This window comes from Anabrus simplex, chromosome 4 (genome assembly GCF_040414725.1).
Source record: "Anabrus simplex isolate iqAnaSimp1 chromosome 4, ASM4041472v1, whole genome shotgun sequence".
NCBI lineage: Eukaryota > Metazoa > Arthropoda > Insecta > Orthoptera > Tettigoniidae > Anabrus > Anabrus simplex.
In genome coordinates this window covers 218090248-218113819 of record NC_090268.1, presented here as the reverse complement: position 1 = coordinate 218113819, position 23572 = coordinate 218090248, and the positions used below count along the sequence as shown (strand labels likewise).

At 40.4% G+C, this 23572-nt stretch overlaps 1 protein-coding gene and 1 pseudogene across 1 annotated transcript in view; one reads left to right on the top strand and one right to left on the bottom strand.

The window, feature by feature from the left end:
• LOC136872592 (inactive dipeptidyl peptidase 10) overlaps positions 1 to 23572 on the top strand; it is a 782685-nt gene that overhangs the window by 325679 nt on the left and 433434 nt on the right. The gene's annotated exons all lie outside the window — the stretch shown is intronic.
• LOC136872585 (prostaglandin reductase 1 pseudogene) lies at positions 7647 to 8970 on the bottom strand (annotated as a pseudogene).

Sequence of the window (23572 nt, the reverse complement as noted above, 5' to 3'; positions counted from 1 at the left end):
TACTATCATGTGCTTGTAGCAACAATCGTCAACAATCCAAGAAACTGTTAAGTACCGTAATTATCCAGTGAAGTTACCGTGAATTCTCTTTAACTTCTCTTTAAATCGATGTTTACAGGCTTATCGTGTTATTTAATTAAATAAATTATTACCTTCGTAATAGTTCGAACGGATATCTGTACGAAATATCGGAAAAGTAGCGGCGGAAATTACAATGAGTTACAACTCCTTATGATATTCTGCCTTTGTAAGTATAATAGCAACGAACCTACAGATATTTAAAGACATTGTTTTAAAAGTTAATATTAACACATAAATTCGAAACAAAGAACACCTAGCTAGCCTACTTAACTTAGAAAACTTAATCTACTGAACACCGAATGAATTACTTGTTACAAAATTCAAATAAATAACACTACTCCCAGTTTCTACCAACAAGCACTAAACACCAATATACAAAACGCACACACACAAAATTTAAATAATTTCAATAGGTTTTAACTACTCAACCCAGCCTCACGAAGTCGATTGAGGACTTCGTTCAGGTGATCTAAATGCTTTTCGAAGGTCTTCGAAAACACAACGACGTCATCGAGGTAATGATACAGATATTCAAATTTGATATCAGAGAAGACCTTATCCAACTGTCTAGTAAGGAAAGCCGCACCTGTGAGGTGGCCGAAAGGCACGCGGTTGTATTTATATAAATTCCAATCAGTGGCGAAAGCCGTCAGATGTTTGGATTCTTCTTCCAGAGGTATCTGATTATATGCCTGATTAAGATCTAAGATGATAAAGAATTTAGCCTTGTGAAATCATGAAAAACAAGAGTGAAGATCAGGAAGGTGCACGGATTGTAACACAACCTTACGGTTCGATGCCCTGTAATCAACCATAGGCCTGAAACCACCTTGAGGATTCAGTACAAGGAAAATAACTATTAAAGAAGCCACATTATATTCTTCTTTATATTTTCCTTGTATACGAACTTTAAAATTATTTTTTTAAATATTCGCACATTCCTTCTTTGTTAAAAATATCTGCGAAATCTTGTGTTATATTTAAATCCAGTAGATAATAATGTTATTTTTTCTACTAATTTATTTGGTAATTCTGTTAAAAGTGTATTTATTTCTACATATGCTAATTCTGTTTTATATGGAATAACAACTGGATTCGAGTATTTTTTATTTATATCTTTTAAAAAAAGTCTGTTAACACCTTTAATTGTTTGTGTATTGGAATTTACTAAATATGGGAAAAGGCTGAATGATTTAAGGTTTGCTGACGACATTACACTTTTGGCCAACAATATCGATGAACTACAAAGTCTAATAGATCTTGTCTCAGCCTGTCAAAAAGTGGGACTATCCATGAACCTTTCTAAAACCAAAGTAATGCTCAACAAATGGGCCCCAGCAGGAAAGCTGCATGTGGGAAACTCCACATTACAACAGGTCAATGAGTTTGTCTTTCTTGGGCAGCTTGTAAACATGAAAGGGGACTTAAGACCGGAAATCTTCCGACGTATCAAACTAGGATGGCAAGCTTACGGAAGAAATTCTTGAATCTTCAAATCCAACATGCCAACCCATCTGAAGAAGGTAGTCTTTGACCAGAGTGTTCTCCCTGTACTGACTTACGGTTGTGAAACCTGGACATTGAGCGAGTTTGTTAAGCAAAAACTCAGAACAACCCAAAGAGCTTTGGAACGGTTCATGCTAGGCTTCACGAAGAAAGACAGGAAGAGGGCAGATTACATCAGGTCAGTCACAAAGGTCAGTAACATTTTAGAAAGGGTGTTTACCCTAAAATGGCAGTGGGCAGACCATGTTGTTGGGAGAACTGATGGTAGGTGGACAAAACTTGTGCTTGAGTGGAGTCCGAAAAATCATCTGAGACCTAGGGGAAGCCCACCGGACAGATGGGATAAAGAAATCCGTAAGATTACTGGGATCAATTGGCAGAACATCGCTCAAGACCGTCGCAGATGGAGAGACCTCATGAAAACCTACCTTGCTTCGGACTTAAAGAGGCCACATCGTAAAAACGATTGAATTTGGCTGCTAGTGATAATGATGGTGGTATTTTTGCTTCAACCCCATGTCTTTCTAAATTAAAATTAGATAACTTACTTATTAGATATCTAGTAAAGGAACCACATACCTATTTTTTACGAGAAATTTTACGTTTCGTAATTCTCCCTTGTTGTTTCTTTCGCAATCGGTAGAATCTGTAATTTTAACAACCATAATATTATCGCAAAAAATGCTCTGTAATTGGTTTAAATTCTTGTAATTTTTCTTCTCCATTTTTGTAATTAATTAATATTTGTAATAAAATTCGAGTTATTTAAATTTTCTGTAAGTAGCCATAATCCAAATCTTTCGTTGGTTGGTTTTGTTTTATTGCCTAATAAATCTGTAATAGAGTATTTATTGGTTGCAATAGAATTTCTGTTTTCAACTTCCATTTATTACGGAAAAAAGAGGTTGGAATATTTATAGGTATTTTTGCTAACTTTTATTCGTTAGAACTTTTTAAGAAACCTGAAAAAATGGAGGTAGTTGAAATTGTGGTAATTGAAAGTAAAGTAAGGTGCAAAAATTACTCATATGTTAGCGACTAATCTTCTTTTTGAATAGATATCTGGGCTTTTTAGTGAAATTTTGTTTTAAATGGGTACGTTTGGCGTATTTTCCACTTTTCTATGAAATTCACTTTTAGCAGTTTTACCTAAAAATGGGTAATCTTTGGAGAAAACAGGCAATTTTTTGGAGGCTGCCGAGAGTGGAATTTCGGAAAATGGAAAATACGGTGAAAGTACCCACTTAGTACTAAGATGGATGGTTGAAGTGACCTCCATCTTCTTGTAGACATCGCCGAACCCATGGCTCCATACTTCTAACAGTCCGCCGCAACATTGCCTCGTCAATTCCATTGATTGCGGTCGTGATGCTAGTCATGCTTCAACTGTTCGTGGTCGATTTCTATACACTTTATCCTTGAGATAACCCCGTAGGAAACGATGTGTTGTCGTTAACCCGGTAATCTTCTCTGTCTTCACAGAAGCTGCGAATCAGAGCAAAATACTCAGCTGACGTGTGGCTGAAAATAACCCTGTCGCCTAGTTGCACGACAAATCATAGGAAAATGTCCTCTGTTCATGGTATCCGAGAAGGAGAACGGACCCAATGTCGAGACTAAACAGGAAACTCGATGCAGGGGCCTTTCATGAATACCGTGTTGTTTATGTGTGGCCCAGAAAAGTGATTATTTGGAGCATTCACGTAACCAGATGAACCATGTGATGCTTACAATTCGCGGTAGCCATACAGTAAAATCCAAGTACTATGCGCAGTAACGAACTCGTATTCCCTTATCCGGCACCTGATTTTGTGAGCAGCATTCATCTTGAATAGCTCACTGTGGGTGGGGGATGCAGACGAGGAATACACCCACGGTATCCCCTGCCTGTCGTAAGAGGCGAGTGAAAGGGGCGACGAAGGGATAATGACATTAGAACCATGAGGATACTTGTGACGTGCGGAACACCATGGGTCTACGTTACATAGGAGCAGTACCATTATGCGAGGAAGACTATGGGCCTGTGCGTTGTTTGTGATAATGGTCATCGTGTGTATTCCACCAGTCGTTACCACTGTGCTCAGAATGGGTCTGCGTTACCTATGACTAGTACCACTTTATGAGAAACACCATGGGTCTACGTTACGTGTGATTAGTGCTTCTATGTGAGAAACACCACGGGTTTGGCTGGCACCCGTGATTAGTACCACTTTGTGTCTTTGGGTCTGCGCCGCTTGTGAATGGTACCCTTATACGCTTGTGTTACCTATGAGTGGTGCCATTGTGTGTGATACATCATGGGTCTACATTATCTGTGATTAGTACCACCATGCAAGGAACAACATGAGCCTACATTATCTGTGGTTAGTACCACTATAGGAGGAACACCATGGTTCTGCTTTATCGGCGATTAGTACCTTTATGAGGGGCCGGTGACCTGGATTTGGGCCCCTTAAGATGATGAGTTCATCCCAGTAATGAAAATGAAAACCCACAGCCTTTTTCCAGCCATTCAACAGGGTCAGGAATGGAATGAATGAAGCCCCCAACTTGCGGCGAGGATAGGAATCGTGTCGTCTGACGAAGCCTGTCGCACTCTTCTGGGGCAATGATTAATGAATGACAGATGAAATGAAATGATATTGGAGAGCGTTGCTGGAATGAAATATGACAGGGAAAACCGGAGTATCCGGAGAAAAACCTGTCCCGCCTCCGCTTTGTCCAGCACAAATCTCGCATGGAGTGACTGGGATTTGAACCACGGACCCAAGCGGTGAGGTGCCGGCGCGCTGCAGGCTGAGCCACAGAAGCTTCTTTGTAATGAAGACATTGTGAATTGCATCCTCTGATTGTTTGTTTCACGATCATTTTCTTCATCATTTGTTTTAGATTGTAGTCAGAGGATACATTTTGAAGTTTTAATTTTCGTTTCGTTCACCTCGTGCCATCAGGGGCCTATGAACTAGCTGTTAGGCCCCTTTAAACAATAAACATCGTCATCATCTTGAATAGGCGCAGTTCTTTACCTCGGACGCTCTTCGACATATGGAGTACCAATACCGCCCTTCCTGAGACAAACGACGTAACGATTTCCTACGATACCTAATAAAACGAGTCTTAACATTATCTGCTTCTTCTGCCAAACCAGATATCAGACTCGCTCAACAACTTTTGCACAGTCTCGCGCGCACCGCACTCTCTCCTCAAGCTACGATCAAGGCCTGTTTTATCGTGTAAAGTGTATTTTCTTTCTTTCTTTCTTTCTTTCTTTCTTTCTTTCTTTCTTTCTTTCTTTCTTTCTTTCTCCAGGGTTGGCTTTTCCCTTGGACACAGCGAGGGATCACATCTCTACGGCCTCAAGTGCTGTGTGTCCTGGAGCGTGAGACTTTGGGTAGGGGAATACAATTGGGAAGGAGGACCAGTACCTCGCCGTGGCGTCCTACCCTGCTATGCTGAACAGGGGCCTTATGGGAGAATGGGAAGATTGGGATGGATAAACAAGAAGAGGGAAGGAAGCAGCCGTGGTGTTATATTAGGTACCATACCGGCATTTGCCTGGAGAAGATGTGGGAAACCACGGAATATCACTTCGAGGATGGCTGAGGTGGGAATCGAACCTCCCTCTACTGAGCTGACATCCCGAGGCTGAGTGGACCCCGTACCAGCCCTCGTACCGTTCTGTTTAGTTTGTGTTTTTATACTTTAATGTGTTATTTTGACTTCTAATTTGAATGCTATATATAAATGCAATTCAATGAATTGCCCTATTCTACCGTAATCTATGTTTTCTGTAATTTTATCAGAAAATAAGGCATTCCGAATTGGATCCACTGATTATTTTAAATTCATAATCATGTTTCATCATTATTCGGTTTAAATTCTAGTCGGTGGACACATTTTAAAGTTTAATTATCATTTCATTTCGTTCAACCTCGCACCACTGGTGACCGATGGCTTAGCTGTTAGGCCTCTTTAAAATAATAATAATAATAATAATAATAATAATAATAATAATAATAATAATAATAATAATAACAACAATGAAAAATGAAATGTCGTATGGCTTTTAGTGCCGGGATATCCCAGGAGGGGTTCGGCTCGCCAGATGCAGGTCTTTCTATTTGACTCCCGTAGGCGACCTGCGTGTCGAGATGAGGATGAAATGGTGATGAAGACAGCACATACACCCAGCCCCCGTGCCACTGGAATTAACCAATTCCGGGAATCGAACCCGGGACCCTCTGAACCGAAGGCCAGTACGCTGACTGTTCAGCCAACGAGTCGGACATCATAATAATAATAATAATAATAATAATAATAATAATAATAATAATAATAATAATAATAATAAACATTCCTCTCTGCTAATTCTGGTATAATATCGCATTTCCTCTCTCGGCTAACACGAAATATTAATTCTTATTTTAGCTCCCTGCGTCATTATATCTGATTTAACGCGAACCACCGAAGCTATTTATTGTGGTTCCTAAATTGTTCCTATAATCGGGGGCTGGGTGTGTTGTCTTCAAAATTAGAAATCATCATAGGTAGGGCCCCATCCACTATTATCATTATTATTACTACTATTATTATTATTATTATTATTATTATTATTATTATTATTATTATTATTATTATTATTATTATTATTATTATTATTATTGAAAGTAGCCGCCAGAAAATTATAACCGCCTTCAGTAGTTTATTGCATCACCGCTGAGTTTACTGAAGTTACTTCATTTCCCGTGTGCATCAGCGAAACATATTTGTATTCTTTTTCCGAAAATGACTTGAGACGCAGTACTGCAATTCTTTAAATTTATTCGCTTAACACTAACTCCTGAATTTCTAGTTAACGAAGTTTTATACACTTTGCCCCTTTTTGTTGTTGTTGTTGTTAAAATTGGGTTTATGTCTCACCGACACAGATAGGTCTTATGACGACTATGAGAGAGGAAACAGCTATGAGTGGGAAAGAAGCGGCTGTGGCCTTAATTAAGGTACATCCCCAGCATTTTCCTGGTGTGAAAATGGGAAAACATGGACGACCATCTTCAGGGTTGCGGACAGTTGGGTTTGAACCCACTATCTCCCGAATTCAACCTCACAACCTCTGCCAACTCACTCGGTGGCCCTAAACGGTTGTAAGGAAAAGGAAGGATGAAACTTTATCATAGTGGCCTTCGGTTCGACGGATCCTGGTTCGATTTTATCTGCGTTTAGTTATTTCTTTTGCTATGGGCTTTACGTCACACCGATAGTGATAGGTCTTATTGCGACGATGGGATAGGAAAAGCCTAGGAGTTGGAAGGAAGCGGCCGTGGCTTTAATTAAGGTACAGGCCCATCATTTGCCTGGTGTGAAAATGGGAAACCACGGAAAACCATATTCAGGGCTGCCGACAGTGGGATTAAGACCCACCATCTCCCGGATGCAAGCTCACAGCCGCGCGCCCCTAACCGCACTGCCAACTCGCCCGGTAAATATGATCATTCGATGAGTTAATTTACTTGGCTCGGGGACTATGTACAACACAACAGCACAGACCATTCCCTCGGGAAGTACATCCGGCTGTAAAACAGAGTTAAATTCTCCCGACCACAACAAATTAAGAATAAGGGCAGGAATAATTAGCTATAAGTAAAAGATTGATCAACCTAAAGGGACCTACTGAGCCAAGGGATACATGCAGTAGTGTGAGCTACTCCCACACCACGAGAATAAATTTTAAAAAGTTACCAAATCCCATCGAATATTGATAATAAAGTGATATTTTATTAAAATACTTACCTTGTATTGATTCGATAAAGTCATAATTTTTCTCTGCTTGTACTGAAGTGGCACCTCATCGACCAGTATGAATATAGTAGCAACTCGCAAGAATGGAGTATACAAAAACGAAAACTCTCTTAGAAACTTTGAACATTCAAGTAATATAACGTAGGATATCTCAACAAATTTAGTTAACTTCACACATCACAGGTCAAGTCATTCACAATTCACAAATACACCAATGTCGATTATTGAGGTGACATGGTCAGGGAAATTAATTACCGTAATTAAGGGCTACAGGATTTATTCTTCATATCAGAGAAACCCAACAGCACTTTGTAGAACATCACGTATTTTTCGACATTATATTTATTGTCTAATAATAATAGTAAATACTCTTGAGCGGCACATAAAATTAAATGATAAAGTTACTCAAATTTACTCTCTGGCATATTATCGACACTTACGCCCACAAATGTGTAACATTGTCTATATAATGAATATACATCATACACACTCAAGTGAACTCTACGTATGTATTTACACCTTAACAACTGCCTTGCCCGTGTTCTCACCTCTCAACATGCCGATGAACGCCTTGGGCATGTTCTCAAACCCTTCTGTGATGGTCTCGCGGTAGACCAGCTCTTTGTTCTTGACCCACTCCTTCATCTGCTGAATACCTTCCATCCAGCGATCCCACCAGTTGTACACGTTAAGCCCCCCAACACTCAGCGTTTTTTCGAGTATCGGCCATAGCGCGTCCGGTACCATATTAACTTGTCCTGAATCTGCGTTGTACGTGCTGATGCTGCCACACGCGCAGATTCGGCCCTGGTAATTCATGTGCCTTAAGATGGCGCTGCTCATGACGCCACCAACGTTGTCGAAGTAACAGTCCACACCGTTGGGAGCCGCCTCCTTCAGCGCCGTGTCCACGTCCGTCTTCTTGTAGTTGTAGGCGGCGTCAAAGTGCAGGTCGTCCTTAAGCCAGCGCACCTTGTCGTCAGAGCCAGCGAAGCCTATGACCTTGCAGCCCTTGATGCGGGCGATCTGACCCACCAGGCTACCTACCGCCCCCGCAGCGCCGCTCACCACCACCACTTCACCTGCCTTGGGTTGGCAGATCTCGAGGAAACCAAAATAGGCACTGTTGCCAGGCATGCCCAGTACACCCAGAGCCAGGGACAGAGGAAGTTCACCGAAGTCTGGAAGGATATAAGCCGGACCAAATCCAAAGGGTAGTATCTTCTTATTATCGGTGATCGTGCGTGTCTGCCATCCCAAGTAGCCAACAACAATCTTTCCGACAGGAAAATCTTTGTGGCGACTTTCAGTAATTCGTGCGACTTGAAAGCCGTGCATTAGGTCCCCTTCTCGCAATAGGTGAGCGAGCGCTCGATTGCAAGGGTCCACACTGCACCACAGAGCTTCGCACAAGAATTCTCCATCCTTGAGGGGCGGCAGTTCTTCTTCCACCAGCTGAAAATCACTTTCTTTGGGCTCTCCTTGGAACTGCTTGGCCAGGATGAACTTCTTGGTCTTCACCATGTTTGAGCTAGCTCTAACAGGAGGTAGTGTTCTGTACTGAAGTAATTGCGCTCCCGATAACAAATGTCTGTCCTATTTATACTGAGTGAGAACACTTTCAACTCATCGTGACTCGCCACTTGACAAGCTGTCCTTGCGAGACGAGCGTCCAGAGATAGTCCAGCTCTTGCACCAGACTGAAAGGCGCATGCGCCAACTTCTCCCTGCGGTGACACATCGCCTTCCCCACTGCCCATGGTTATGCGCTAGAAACTTATGGAAGAAATGTTTTTTATGCCTATATTGCTAAATTAGCATTGTATTTCTACAAAATATTTGCTAATTAATAAACTTTATTGTAAGATCTATACGACTTCTAATTTTATTAATATGTAGTAGGCCTACTTCAAAATATTAATGCTGTAGTAAGTTTACTGTTTGCAGGTATGCATTTAGTTATATTATCCCTCGCGTCCTATGTTAATCATTACTTGGAATGATAAGTGAGAGCTAGTCGTTGATTGCTTTTAACGGAAAGTGACAATCGTGATTACAGAATGTTTAAGTGTTCGGAGTGTGGTCGGCAGTGTCACGGGATAGGTGTAGGAAGGTGCGGGCATGAATGGGCAAATAGAGAAAAGAGCAAATTTTAATTTAAAATTTAAATTTCGAAGCGGAAGCACTGCCTGGCTGAAGCTAACGGAACAATCCAAATGATGGTCATTGAAGTAAATACGATGAACGAAAGTTGTAATTGCGGGAATTTTCAGATACAAACACTCTACGACACGCTAAAATGTAAAATAGATACTAATATTCAGTTGATGTTGTAGCTCTTACAATGTCTGTTGTGCGTACGGTTGCACGAATCGAAAATCCAAAAATATTCCTGGAATAACATTTCACAGGTAATTTTCTAAGTATGGCTTGTAATATGTAGTACAGTATATTATATTACCTCTATTGTTATTGTGCTAGTATTTCGGAGTCTCAAAAGCACCGTCCACTTTCCGGAAGAATGTTTAGGTTAGACTTGTTGTTTATCGTCAATTCTTCTTAAGGTTTCCTGTTCATGAAGAAAGAAGAGCAGAGTGGATTAAGGCCATTCGAAGGGAAAATTGGATACCTTCTCCTTAAACCAGAATATGTTCAGCACATCTCAAACCGAAATTATTTGATCAGTATGTGAAGAACGTTGTTTTGAAGGAATGCAGTACCTACTATTTTTGAAGCATTCCCTTCTTACCTACTGAATAAGAGCACTCAAGGCCTAGAGTTTTTCATTTTCACGCCCTTCGTGGTCCTTGTCTTCTTTGGCCGATACCTTCGTTTTTCGAAGTGTCTGATCCCTTCCATTTTCCCTCCTAATTAGTGTTAATAATGGATAGTTGCCCAGTTGTACTTCCTCTTAAAACAATAATCACTACCACTACCTCTAAAATATGTATCCCCTATGGGTGAGAACGGTAGCATAAGGCCTATGGTATCACCTGCCTGTCGTAAAAGTCTCTGTGGAGGTGGAGGTAGTAGAACAACACCCAGAGTATCCCTTGCTTTTCGTAAGAGGCGACTGAAAAGGGACCCCAGGAGCTCTCAAGGCAACCACGGTACCTTACCTGAGTCCTGGAATTGCTTCCACCTACTTGTGCCAGGCTAATTTTAATCTATCATGTCCGACCTCCGATGGTCAACTCTTGCTCTTTTCCGACCCCGAGGCTATAAGAGGATTCGAGGGCTAGGGAGTCGTTCATTTTCTCGCCCTTCATGGCCCTTGTCTTTATTTGGCCGATATCTTCATTTATCTCTGATTAGTGTGAACAGAGGATGGTCGCCTAGTTGTACTCCCTCTTAAATGATAATCACCACTACGTGTTGTAAAAGGCGATTAAGGGGGCGTAAGGGGCTCCTAACTTCGGAGTGTGGGTTGGCGTCCAAGAGACCCTTAGCTCAGCCATGCATTGTTTCCACTTGTCAGAGGATGATTTACTTGAGGGTTGTGCTTCCTATTAAAACAATAATCACCACCACAACCACTCCAAAATATGTAGTAAGCAATGTTGCTAAGTTCAGTTTGATGATATATTGCGCATTCCCCTAAGGCATTCAGAGGCGGTTTGCCCGTAATAATAGCCAACTTCTTATCTTTACTTATCTTTACTGATATCTGGTGAAGATTTGCACCTCCTGTTTTTAAGATATTCGGTATATAGTACCGATAGTCAACTAGCGAGAGAGAATATTCAAGGCTGCGTGTCATGAGAAACGCATCCTTAGAGCTGAGTAAAAAGCAGCAGCAGATCTGAATTTACCAGATGTCAACTGGGAAGGAAATGCGAACGACAGGAAGCATGACCAACAAATGGCAAATAAGTTAATATGGGAAGGACAGCTGATTCAGAAAGTGATGGAACCAACCAGAGGGAAATATATCCTGGATGTGGTGCTGATAAAACCAGATGAGCTCTATAGGGAAACTGAAGTAATAGATGGTATTAGTGATCATGAAGCTATTTTTGTGGTAGTTAAAAATAAATGCGATAGAAAGGAAGGTCTTAAAAGTAGGACTGTTAGGCTGTACCATATGGCTGATAAAGCAGGTATGAGGCAGTTTCTAAAAAGTAACTATGATCGGTGGAAAACGGTAAATAAAAATGTAAGCAGACTCTGGGATGGCTTTAAAGCAATTGTTGAGGAATGTGAAAACAGGTTTGTGCGTTTAAAGGTGGTAAAGAATGGTAAAGACCCACCTTATTATAATAGAGAAATAAAAAGACTAAGAAGGAGGTGCAGATTAGAAAGAAATAGAAACGACTGTGGATGTAAGGAGAAATTGAAGGAACTTACCAGGAAATTGAATCTAGCAAAGAAGGTAGCTAAGGATAACATGATGGCAAGCATAATTGGTAGTCATACAAATTTTAGTGAATAATGGAAGAGTATGTATAGATACATTAAGGCAGAAACAGGTTCCAGGAAGAACATTCCAGGAATAATTAATGGACAAGGGGAGTATGTATGTGAGGATCTTCAAAAGGTAGGAGTATTTAGTCAGCAGTATGTAAAGATTGTTGGTTACAAGGATAATGTCCAGATAGAGGAGGAGACTAATGCTAAAGAAATATTAAAATTTACATATAACAGTGACATTTACAATAAGATACAAATGTGAAAACTAGAAAATCGGCTGGAATTGATAAGAATTCTGGGGATATACTCACCAGGATAACTTGATTCAAGAACTGGAAAAAATCCAAAGAAACGCAGCTCGATTTGTTCTGGGTGATTTCCGACAAAAGAGTAGCGTTACAAAAATGTTGCAAAGTTTGGGCTGGGAAGACTTGGGAGAAAGAAGACGAGCTGCTGGACTAAGTGGTATGTTCCGAGCTGTCAGTGGAGAGATGGCGTGGAATGACGAATACGTTTGAGTGACGTCTTTAAAAGTAGGAAAGATCACAATGTGAAGATAAAGTTGGAATTCAAGAGGACACATTGGGGCAAATATTCATTTATAGGAAGTTATAGGGAGTTAGAGATTTGATTAACGTACCAAGGGAGATGTTCAATAAATTTCTAATTTCTTTGAAATCATTTAAGAAAATGCTAAGAAAACAAGAGATAGGGAATCTGCCACCGGGCCGACTGCCCTAAATGCAGATCAGGATTGATTGATTGATTGATTGATTGATTGATTGATTGATTGATTGATTGAGCATTAATACGTCTGTTTGCCAGAAAAATTTTGTCGCCGTTAATTGCCGTGTTATTTTGAAAATGATTGTACTTAATTGAGCGATTCGAAGCTTCCCTACTCTCGAGAAAATGTTTTAGTTTGCATATATCCACAATGTAAGAATTGCTATGTTTTGCTAACCATGGGGGGCGTGGCCGTTGGCTTCAAGCGAGAGCCACAGAAGAGTAGTGTAGTGGGCAGCTCCCTGTATTCTTTATTCCCTGACTAGCACTAGACGCTCGTCCCTTGCGAGGCATGCAATGATAGTGGAGTGATTTACGGGCACTTAGGCAAACTAAGCCAGTCGTCTGCTTCAGGCGACCTTGATAGGAGCTGCGGGAAGACGCGTTAAATCAAGGCGCAGCCTACGTTAAGCATGGGTCATGGGAGGTGAAGTTTGATGCGGGTGCCAATGGTTCGATGTTTGAGAGAAAGGCAACGAAATAAAATAACACAGGTGGAAGCACTGCCTGGCTGAGCTAATGCAACAAGCCAAATGATGAAAAATATATTAAACAAACATTATAGAATCACAACTTGAGAATTAAAGATCTTACCACTAGCCGAAAGACTGCACTAACATTATTGTTATGTTGTTAATAACATATGGAACCGGTATCATTAGTAATACTCACTGAAGTATATTTTTATTTCCCACAAACGTCAAATTAGCCAGGAGGGAGACTTGTTGTTGTTGTTGTTGTTGTTGTTGTTGTTGGGTACTCAGCCCGAAGACTGGTTTGATCCCCTACAGCTCCACCAACAGCTGTCATAGATAGCGTAGGTGTCACTGAAGAGGCATAATGTCACTATTTTACATCTATATAAACATCAAGTACCATTAAATTTGGACACGTTATTTTTCAAAGTAGTGAACCCCCAGATGTTTTACCCACGTGCCGCCACTTCAATCAATCAATCAATCAATCAATCAATCAATCAATCAATCAATCAATCAATCAATCAATCAATCAATCAATCAATCAATCAATCAATCAATCAATCAATCAATCAATCAATCAATCAATACTGATCTGCATTTAGGGCAGTCGCCCAGGTTGCAGGTTCCCTATCTGTTATTTTCCTAGCCTTTTCCTAAATTATTTCAAAGAAATTGGAAATTTATTGAACGTCTCCCTTGGTAAGTTATTCCAATCCCTAACTTCCCTTCCTATAAATTAATATTTGCCCCGGTTTGTCCTCTTGAATTCCAACTTTATCTTCATATTGTGATCTTTCCTACTTTTATGAACGCCACTCAAACCTATTCGTCTACTAATGTCATTCCACGCCATCTCTCCGCTGACAGCTCGGAACATACCACTTAGTCGAGCAACTCTTCTTCTTTCCCTCAGTTCTTCCCAACCCAAACATTGCAACATTTTTGAAACGCTACTCTTTTGTCGGAAATTATCCAGAACAAATCGAGCTGCTTTTCTTTGGATTTTTTCCAATTCTTGAATCAGGTAATCCTGGTGATGGTCCCATACACTGGAACCGTACTCTAGTTGGGGTCTTACCAGAGACTTATATGCCCTCTCCTTTACATCCTTACTACAACCCCTAAACACCCTCATAACCAAGTGCAGAGATCTGTACCCTTTATTTACAATCCCATTTATGTGATTACCCCAATGAAAGTCTCCTTATATTTACACCTAGATACTTACAATGATCCCCAACAGGAATTTTTACCCCATCAACGCAGTAATTAAAACTGAGAGGACTTTTTCTATTTGTGAAACTCACAACCTGACATTTAACCCCGTTTATCAACATACCACTGCCTGCTGTCCATCTCACAACATTATCGAGGTCACGTTGCAGTTGTTCAAAATCTTGTAAATTATTTATTACTCTATACAGAATAACATCATCCGCAAAAAGCCTTACCTCCGATTCCATTCCTTTACTCATATCATTTATATACATAAGAAAAGGTACAGGTCCGTTAATACTGCCTTGAGGAATTCCCCTCTTAATTATTACAGGGTCAGATAAAGCTCCACCTACTCTAATTCTCTGAGATCTATTTTCTAGAAATATAACAACTCATTCAGTCACTCTTTTGTCTAGTCCAATTGTACTCATTTTTGCTAGTAGTCTCCCGTGATCCACCCTATCAAATGCTTTAGACAGGTCAATCGCTATACAGTCCATTTGACCTCCAGAATCCATGATATCTGCTATATCTGGCTGGAATCCTACAAGTTGAGCTTCAGTGGAATAACCTTTCCTAAAACCGAACTGCCTTCTATCGAACCAGTTATTAATTTCACAAACATGTCTAATATAATCAGAAAGAATGCCTTCCCAAAGCTTACATACAACGCATGTCAAACTTACTGGCCTGTAATTTTCAGCTTTATGTCTATCACCCTTTCCTTTATACACAGGGGCTACAATAGCAACTCCCCATTCATCTGGTATAGCTCCTCCGACCAAACAATAATCAAATAAGTACCTCAGATATGGTACTATATCCCAACCCATTGTCTTTAGTATATCCCCAGAAATCGTATCAATTCCAGCCGCTTTTCTAGTTTTCAACTTTTGTATCTTATTGTAAATGTCATTGTTATCATATGTAAATGTTAATACTTCATTGGCCTTACTCTCCTCCTCTATCTCGACATTTTCCTTGTAACCAACTATCTTTACATACTGCTGACTGAATACTTCTGCCTTTTGAAGATCCTCACATACACACTCCCCTTGTTCATTAATTATTCCTGGAATGTCCTTTTTCGAACCTGTTTCTGCCTTAAAATACCTATACATACCCTTCCTTTTTTCACTAAAATTTGTATGACTACCAATTATGCTTGCCATCATGTTAACCTTAGCTGCCTTCTTTGCTAGATTCAATTTTCTAGTAAGTTCCCTGAATTTCTCCTTACTTTCACAGCCATTTCTAACTCTATTTCTTTCCAGTCTGCACCTCCTTCTTAGTCTCTTTATTTCTCTATTATAATAAGGTGGGACTTTACCATTCCTTACCTCCCTTAAAGGTACAAACCTGTTTTTGCTTTCCTCAACAATTTCTTTAAACCCATCCCAGAGTCTGTTTACATTTTTATTTACCGTTTTCCACCGATCATAGTTACTTTTTAGAAACTGGCTCATGCCTGCTTTATCAGCCATATGGTACTGTCTAATAGTCCTACTTTTAAGACCTTCCTTTCTATCACATTTATTTTTGACTACGACAAAAACAGCTTCATGATCACTAATACCATCTATTACTACAGTTCCCCTGTAGAGCTCATCTGGTTTTATCAGCACCACATCCAAGATAATTTTCCCTCTGGTTGGTTCCATCACTTTCTGAATCAGCTGTCCTTTTCATATTAACTTATTTGCAATTTGTTGGTCATGCTTCCTGTCGTTCGCATTTCCTTCCCAACTGACATACGGCAAATTCAGATCTCCCGCTACAATCACATTTCTTTCCATGTCGTTTCCCACATAGCCGACTACCCTATCAAATAATTCCGAATCCGCGTCAGTGCTACCCTTTCCCGGTCTGTACTCTCCAAATATATCAAGTTGCCTATTATCTTTAGAAATGAGCCTTACACCTAGAATTTCATGTGTCTCATCTTAAACTTTTTCGTAGCTTATAAATTCTTCTTTCACCATAATGAATACTCCCCCTCCCACCATTCCTATCCTATCTCTACGATACACACTCCAGTGCCGTGAGAAAATTTCTGCATCCATTATATCATTCCTCAGCCATGATTCAACTCCTATTACAATATCTGGTAAATATATATCTATTAAATTAATTCTATTCCTTTCTTCACAATACTTCTACAGTTCAACACTAACAATTTTATGTCATCCCCACTTGATTTCCAGTTCCCTGTTCCCTTATCACCGCTCCCTAGGCCACCCTGTTTCCCTGAATGTACCTCTCTATTACCCTTCCAAACAAATTTCCTAACTATCTTAGAAGTGAAGCTTCCACGGTGTGAAGAATTATTTAATTTATTTTCCGGGTTGAACCGTGTTGTACTTGTACGCATATCACGTACAATTTGCCGACGTTTCGAATACATTGCAGTATTCATTGTCAAGGCGACTGAAATACCCCTACTCGATCCGAGGTAATCAGTCTCCCAGGCAGAATTACACTACTAGAGTGGCCTTGATCTTGGCCGATCGAGTAGGGGTATTTCAGTCGCCTTGACAATGAATACTGCAATGTATTCGAAACGTCGGCAAACTGTACGTGATATGCGTACAAGTACAACACGGTTCAACCCGGAAAATAAATTAAATAATTCTTCACACCGTGGAAGCTTCACTTCTAAGATACGAAACCTTTACGGGGAGGATATTCTCAAAGCTACTAGGCAGTTCGACAACCTTCGGAAGAAAATGAGTAACTACCTGGCTCGACTCGCCTTTCTGAAACGCTGCAGGGACAACAGCATTATACCAGCATGTGTGAGACTGAAATATCACACCAAGAACCGACGGACTGACCGTATTCTTCACGAAACCAGAAAAAAACTCCTCAGAGAACGGATCAGTGACACAAGACAGACTCTGGACTACCTCAACAATAAATTATTTCATCTCCACCTGCAACTTGCCAGCACTCGGTCGCTCAATGATTGGACCACGTTAGACAGCATTAGCAACACACAATCCCAACGTACACTGGAACTATCCACTGCCAAGCAAAACAAGAAATTCAACCGCCTCTTACAAAAACAGAAACCGAAACCACCTGCTCCACTGAAGAAGAATGTAATAGTAAACCTCACAGATAAGCCACTCAGTGAACCCACTACCTCGGTCTTGAGAAAAGGACTCAACTACGCAGTAGCTCCGAATAGTATACCGGTAGAAGAAATAATTAGCAAAGTAGAAATTGCAATCCGGCACCTTCCTACCGAATCTACAGAGGAGATCAGACAGGATGTATCATGTCTACTGAGATCCGCAAAGCCGCCGCCATCCAATTTGACTAAAGAAGAAATTCATGCCCTAAAAACACTACGTCAAGATACGGAAACAATTATCCTACCCGCAGATAAAGGCAACGCTACGGTGATAATGACACGCACAGACTACACTCGGAAAATAGAACAATTACTCACCGATTCTACATACAGGAAAATTAGGAACCCTACCAACCGCATTAAGAACAAACTCCACACACTAGTAAAAAATTCCAGTATCCCAGCCGAAATACAGAAGAAACTGATATCCTCGGACCCGATACCTCCAAAATTGTATGGCCTGCCTAAAATCCACAAAGAAGGCATACCTCTGCGACCTATCGTGAGCGCTATAGGCTCTCCCACGCACGAGATCGCCCGCTACCTAGCTGGACTACTTCAGCCACATACAGGAAACACTGAAACCTACGTGAAGGACTCCCGACATTTCATCCAGCTCCTTAAGGACCAATCAATTGAAAGTACGGACCTATTAGTAAGCTTTGACGTCACGTCACTTTTCACCAAGGTGCCGCTAACAGAAGTATTTCCGCTATTAGATCAGAAACTTCCAGAAGACCTGTCAACACTAGCTAAAGAATGCCTTAGCGCCACTTACTTCTATTTCAACGGGGAGTTCTACGAACAGACTGAAGGGGCCGCGATGGGGTCGCCACTCTCTCCAATAATAGCAAACATGTATATGGAACACTTCGAACAGAAAGCCTTAGCTACATCTGCCCTGAAACCGAAATGTTTTCTCCGTTTTGTAGACGACACTTTTGTAATCTGGCCTCACGGGAGCAATAACCTGCAGCTATTTCTCGACCATCTCAACTCCATACACGTAAATATTCAGTTCACCATGGAAATAGAAGTAGACGGAAAACTACCGTTCCTGGATGTGCTAGTAATACGTAACCCCAATGGGACGCTGAGTCGCGCAGTATACAGGAAACTCACTCACACAGACAGGTACCTACACGCCTCGTCTCATCATCACCCATCACAAAAGCAGGCTGTCCTAACATCACTAGTAAACAGGGCCATAGCGATATCTGACGCAGAGCACCTCGAGGAAGAAAAAGAACACCTCACGGAAACCCTTAGGAAAAATGGCTACTCGCTCAATAACATCCGACGAGTCTTCAAAAAATCAGAAGAGAAGAAAGAAAAGACCGCCGCAGGAGAAAACAACGGGAAAGAAGAACTGACCCGCCAGAAAACAGCGATACTGCCATACATTAAAAACACTACAGACAGGATCGGCAAGATACTGGACAAATACAACATAAAAACTATCTATAAACCTCACCGTAAGCTAGCCCGTTATCTACCACCAGTAAAAGACACAATAGAATTACAGGCCCCTGGAGTGTATCACATTGAATGTAGCTGCGGAGCTTGTTTTGTAGGTGAGACAAAACGTCTGATCTCCACCCGCCTAAAAGAACATATCCGTCACACCAAGAACCAAAACACAGATATTTCAGCAGTAGCCAAGCATTCCTACGAAACTAGGCACGGAATATCATTTGACAAGACCAAGATCCTAGCAGCTATCCCTTGGAATCTGGAAAGAAAAATCCGCGAGGCTATCGAAATCAAGAAACATCCGAATAACATAAATTTAGAAGAAGGATACAAAATCAGTAATTCTTGGATGCCCATCATTCATATTTTAAGACATACAGACCACAACATAAACACACGGGCCGCAACCCCATTACATAACAGCGCGGGCAAGCCCCCACTACCTGGCTGTGACATAAACTTTCCAGAAGCCTCGCGAGACAGCCAGGGCTTACGTCAGCCAGATAGGCTAGGATATAAAAGGCCAAGATCAAGGCCACTCTAGTAGTGTATTTCTGCCTGGGAGACTGATTACCTCGGATCGAGTAGGGGTATTTCAGTCGCCTTGACAATGAATACTGCAATGTATTCGAAACGTCGGCAAACTGTACGTGATATGCGTACAAGTACAACACGGTTCAACCCGGAAAATAAATTAAATAAATTTCCTAACTTATACGTACCAATGCTGTTTAAGTGAAGGCCATCTGAGCGCAGATCCCTATCTCCTACCCACCCATTAGGATCTAGAAATTTCACTCCCAGTTTCCCACATACCCACTCCATAGTCTCATTTAAATCCCCAATCACCATCCAGTCAGTATCCCTCCTACACTGTATTCCACTAATAACAATCTCCGCTTTCTTAAACTTCACCCGTGCTGCATTTACCAGATACCACACATCTCCAACTATGTTGGTACTTACATCAGCTTGCGTTACGTTGTTGGTACCAACGTGAAACACTACTACCTTCTCCTTCCCCTCCTCCCTCTCTTCTACTTTCCTCAACATCTGCCTCAACCTAATTCCTGGATAACATTCTACCCTGGTTCCCTTTCCTCCACACACTTTCCCCACGTGTCTAACGATGGAATCCCCCATGACCAGAGCCTCAACCCTACCCACCTCATTTGATCCCCTCCCCTTCTGGTCAGCCCTATCTTTCCTGATAGCTGCAGAAGCTACTTCCTCCTCCCTTTTCTCCTTCCCATGACCCTGTTCCACCTGCCTTTTCCTATCCTCCACTCTGCATTTGCCTTTCCTACATTTTCCCTTCCTCCTATTTCCACACATCTCAGCAACAGTTTCCTGTCCCTCATCTTCCCTCTGTTGTTCTACCTGGAGTGACTCGTACCGATTTCGCACAGACACCTGTCCTGAATTTTGATCTTGAATAGACCCTTAGCCTGCAATCTCCTTCCCCTTAGAACATTAGACCACCTCTCTTTTACAACTGCCCCCTTTCCTTCCTCTCCCTCTTGTACACCTACTGTAACCTGTACATTGTTTGAGGGAGTCATATCTTCCTCCCTGTCTTCTGTGAGAATCCTAATTATCTCCCTCAAACTCTCTAACTCCTCCCTCATACCCCTCAATGCCTCGCCACACCCACAGTTCGTACATTCGCGCTCCTTAGCCATTCTTTACGAAAAAATGAAAATAAAAATAACTTATTTGCAAAAAATAAAAGAACGGGAGTATATATTGTCTGGGAGAGTACTCAAAGATCACACAACAATACGGTAGTTAATATACGACTACATACAATACTACTTAGTCGTACTCTATTTTTTATCCTACCACCCCTAACAGGATAAAAACTGATGTTAATTACTGAATATCGAACGTAATACACAAGAACTACACAATTCCAAACTGCAATTAAGCCTATCCTAATTACAACAACAGAATTTTAGTAAGAGTTTCTACGGATACCTCTACTAAACCAGTACTACACAAATATTTTACAATAATAAAATAAGCACACTCAATTCTAAATTACTCGTATACTACTGTACAGTACATTACAGTAATTTTTAAACTACTTTCAGACGTATCCTAATTACGATACCGGTACCGTATGTCACTACTAAGCACAAACAGAAATGAAATTTGCAAGAACTACTGTACTCAAAGATTACCAACAAAGCCAAATGCTCAGACAAATTATATTAGTACTACGCTCTAATAGGTACACACGAAAGATAACACACGAATATAGCAGGCAAGATACGGCACTATCTAAATGTAGGCTACTGTATCTATACTACAGTGTATCTACACTACCATTTTCAGCTGAAGTGTGGTTATATGAACTTTTACCGCTGGTGGATTAGTATTATTTTCCCTACTTCGCGGGGCGGAGAATAAAAAGTGTCCTTAAATGCTGAGAATAAGAGGTTGCCTACTATAATTTCTGTCAAAACCACGCTGAGGGCTTCAAGTGTAATATTATTGGGATATAGGAATTTGATTGTTAATTTTTACTCGATGAATAAACGAAGGTAGAAAGTACAAAGTATGCAGGGAACTAAGACTACAAATTATCGGACAGCTGACTTTGTATTTATTTACACTACTATCCTGTGCTTGTAGCAACAATCGTCAACAATCCAAGAAACTGTTAAGTACCGTAATTATCCAGTAAAGTTACCGTGAATTCTCTTTACCTTCTCTTTAAATCGATGTTTACGTGCTTATCGTGTTATTTAATTAAATAAATTATTACCTTCGTGATAGTTTGAACGGATATCTGTACGAAATATCGGAAAAGTAGCGGCGGAAATTACAATGAGTTACAACTCCTTATGATAATCTGCCTTTGTAAGTATAATACCAACGAACCTACAGATATTTAAAGACATTGTTTTAAAAGTTAATATTAATACATAAAGTAATTCCTAAGCCTAAATTCGAAACAAAGTACACCTAGCTAGCCTACTTAACCTAGCAAACGTAATCGACTGAACACCGAATGAATTAATTGTTATAAAATTCAAATAAATAACACTACTCCCAATTTCTACCAACAAGCACTAAACACCATATACAAATAGCACTAAATGGTACGCACACACACAAAATTAAAATAATTTCAATAGGTTTTAACTACTCAACCCAGCCTTACGAAGTCGATTGAGGACTTCCTTCAGGTGATCTAAATGCTCTTCGAAGGTCTTCGAAAACACAACGACATCATCGAGGTAAGGATACAGATATTCAAATTTGATATCAGAGAAGACCTTATCCAGCTGTCTAGTAAGGACAGCCGCACCCGTGAGGAGGCCGAAAGGCACGCGATTGTATTCATATAAATTCCAATCAGTGGCGAAAGACGTCAGGTGTTTGGATTCTTCTTCCAGAGGTATCTGATTATATGCCTGATTAAGGTCTAAGATGATAAAGAATTTAGCCTTGTGAAATCATGAAAAACAAGAGTGAAGATCAGGAAGGAGCACGCATTGTAACACAACCTTACGGTTCGATGCCCTGTAATCAACCATAGGCCTGAAACCACCTTGAGGATTCAGTACAAGAAAAATAACTATTAAAGAAACCACATTATATTCTTCTTTATATTTTCCTTGTATACGAACTTTAAAATAATTTTTTTAAATATTCGCACATTCCTCCTTTCTTAAAAATATCTGCGAAATCTTGTGTTATATCTAATATCTAATATCCAGTAGATAATAATGTTATTTTTTTCTTCTAATTTATTTGGTAATTCTGTTCTTAGTGTATTTATTTTTACATATGCTAATTCTGTTTTATATGGTATAACAACTGGATTCGAGTATTTTTTTATTTATATCTTTTTAAAAAAGTCTGTTAACACCTTTAATTGTTTGTGTATTGGAATTTAATAAATATGGGAAAAGGCTGAATAATTTAAGGTTTACAGACGACATTACACTTTTGGCCAACGACATCGATGAACTACAAAGTCTAATACAAGATTTTGTCTTAGCCTGTCAAAAAGTGGGACTATCCATGAACCTTTCTAAAACCAAAGTAATGCTCAACAAATGGGCCCCAGCAGGAAAGCTGCATGTGGGAAACTCCACATTACAACAGGTCAATGAGTTTGTCTATCTTGGGCAGCTTGTAAACATGAAAGGGGACTTAAGACCGGAAATCTTCCGATGTATCAAACTAGGATGGCAGGCTTACGGAAGATATTCTTGAATCTTCAAATCCAACATGCCAACCCATCTGAAGAAGATAGTTTTGACCAGAGTGTTCTCCCTGTACTGACTTACGGTTGTGAAACCTGGACATTGAGCGAGTTTGTTAAGCAAAAACTCAGAACAACCCAAAGAGTTTTGGAACGGTTCATGCTAGGCTTCACGAAGAAAGACAGGAAGAGAGCAGATTACATCAGGTCAGTAACAAAGGTCAGTAACATTTAAGAAATGGTGTTTATCCTAAAATGGCAGTGGGCAGACCATGTTGTTCGGAGAACAAATGGTAGGTGGACAAAACTTGTGCTTGAGTGGAGTCCGAAAGATCATCTGAGACGTAGGGGAAGACCACCGGACAGATGGGATAAAGACATCCGTAAGATTACTGGGATCAATTGGCAGAACTTCGCTCAAGACCGTCCCAGATGGAGAGACCTCATGAAAACCTACTTTGCTTC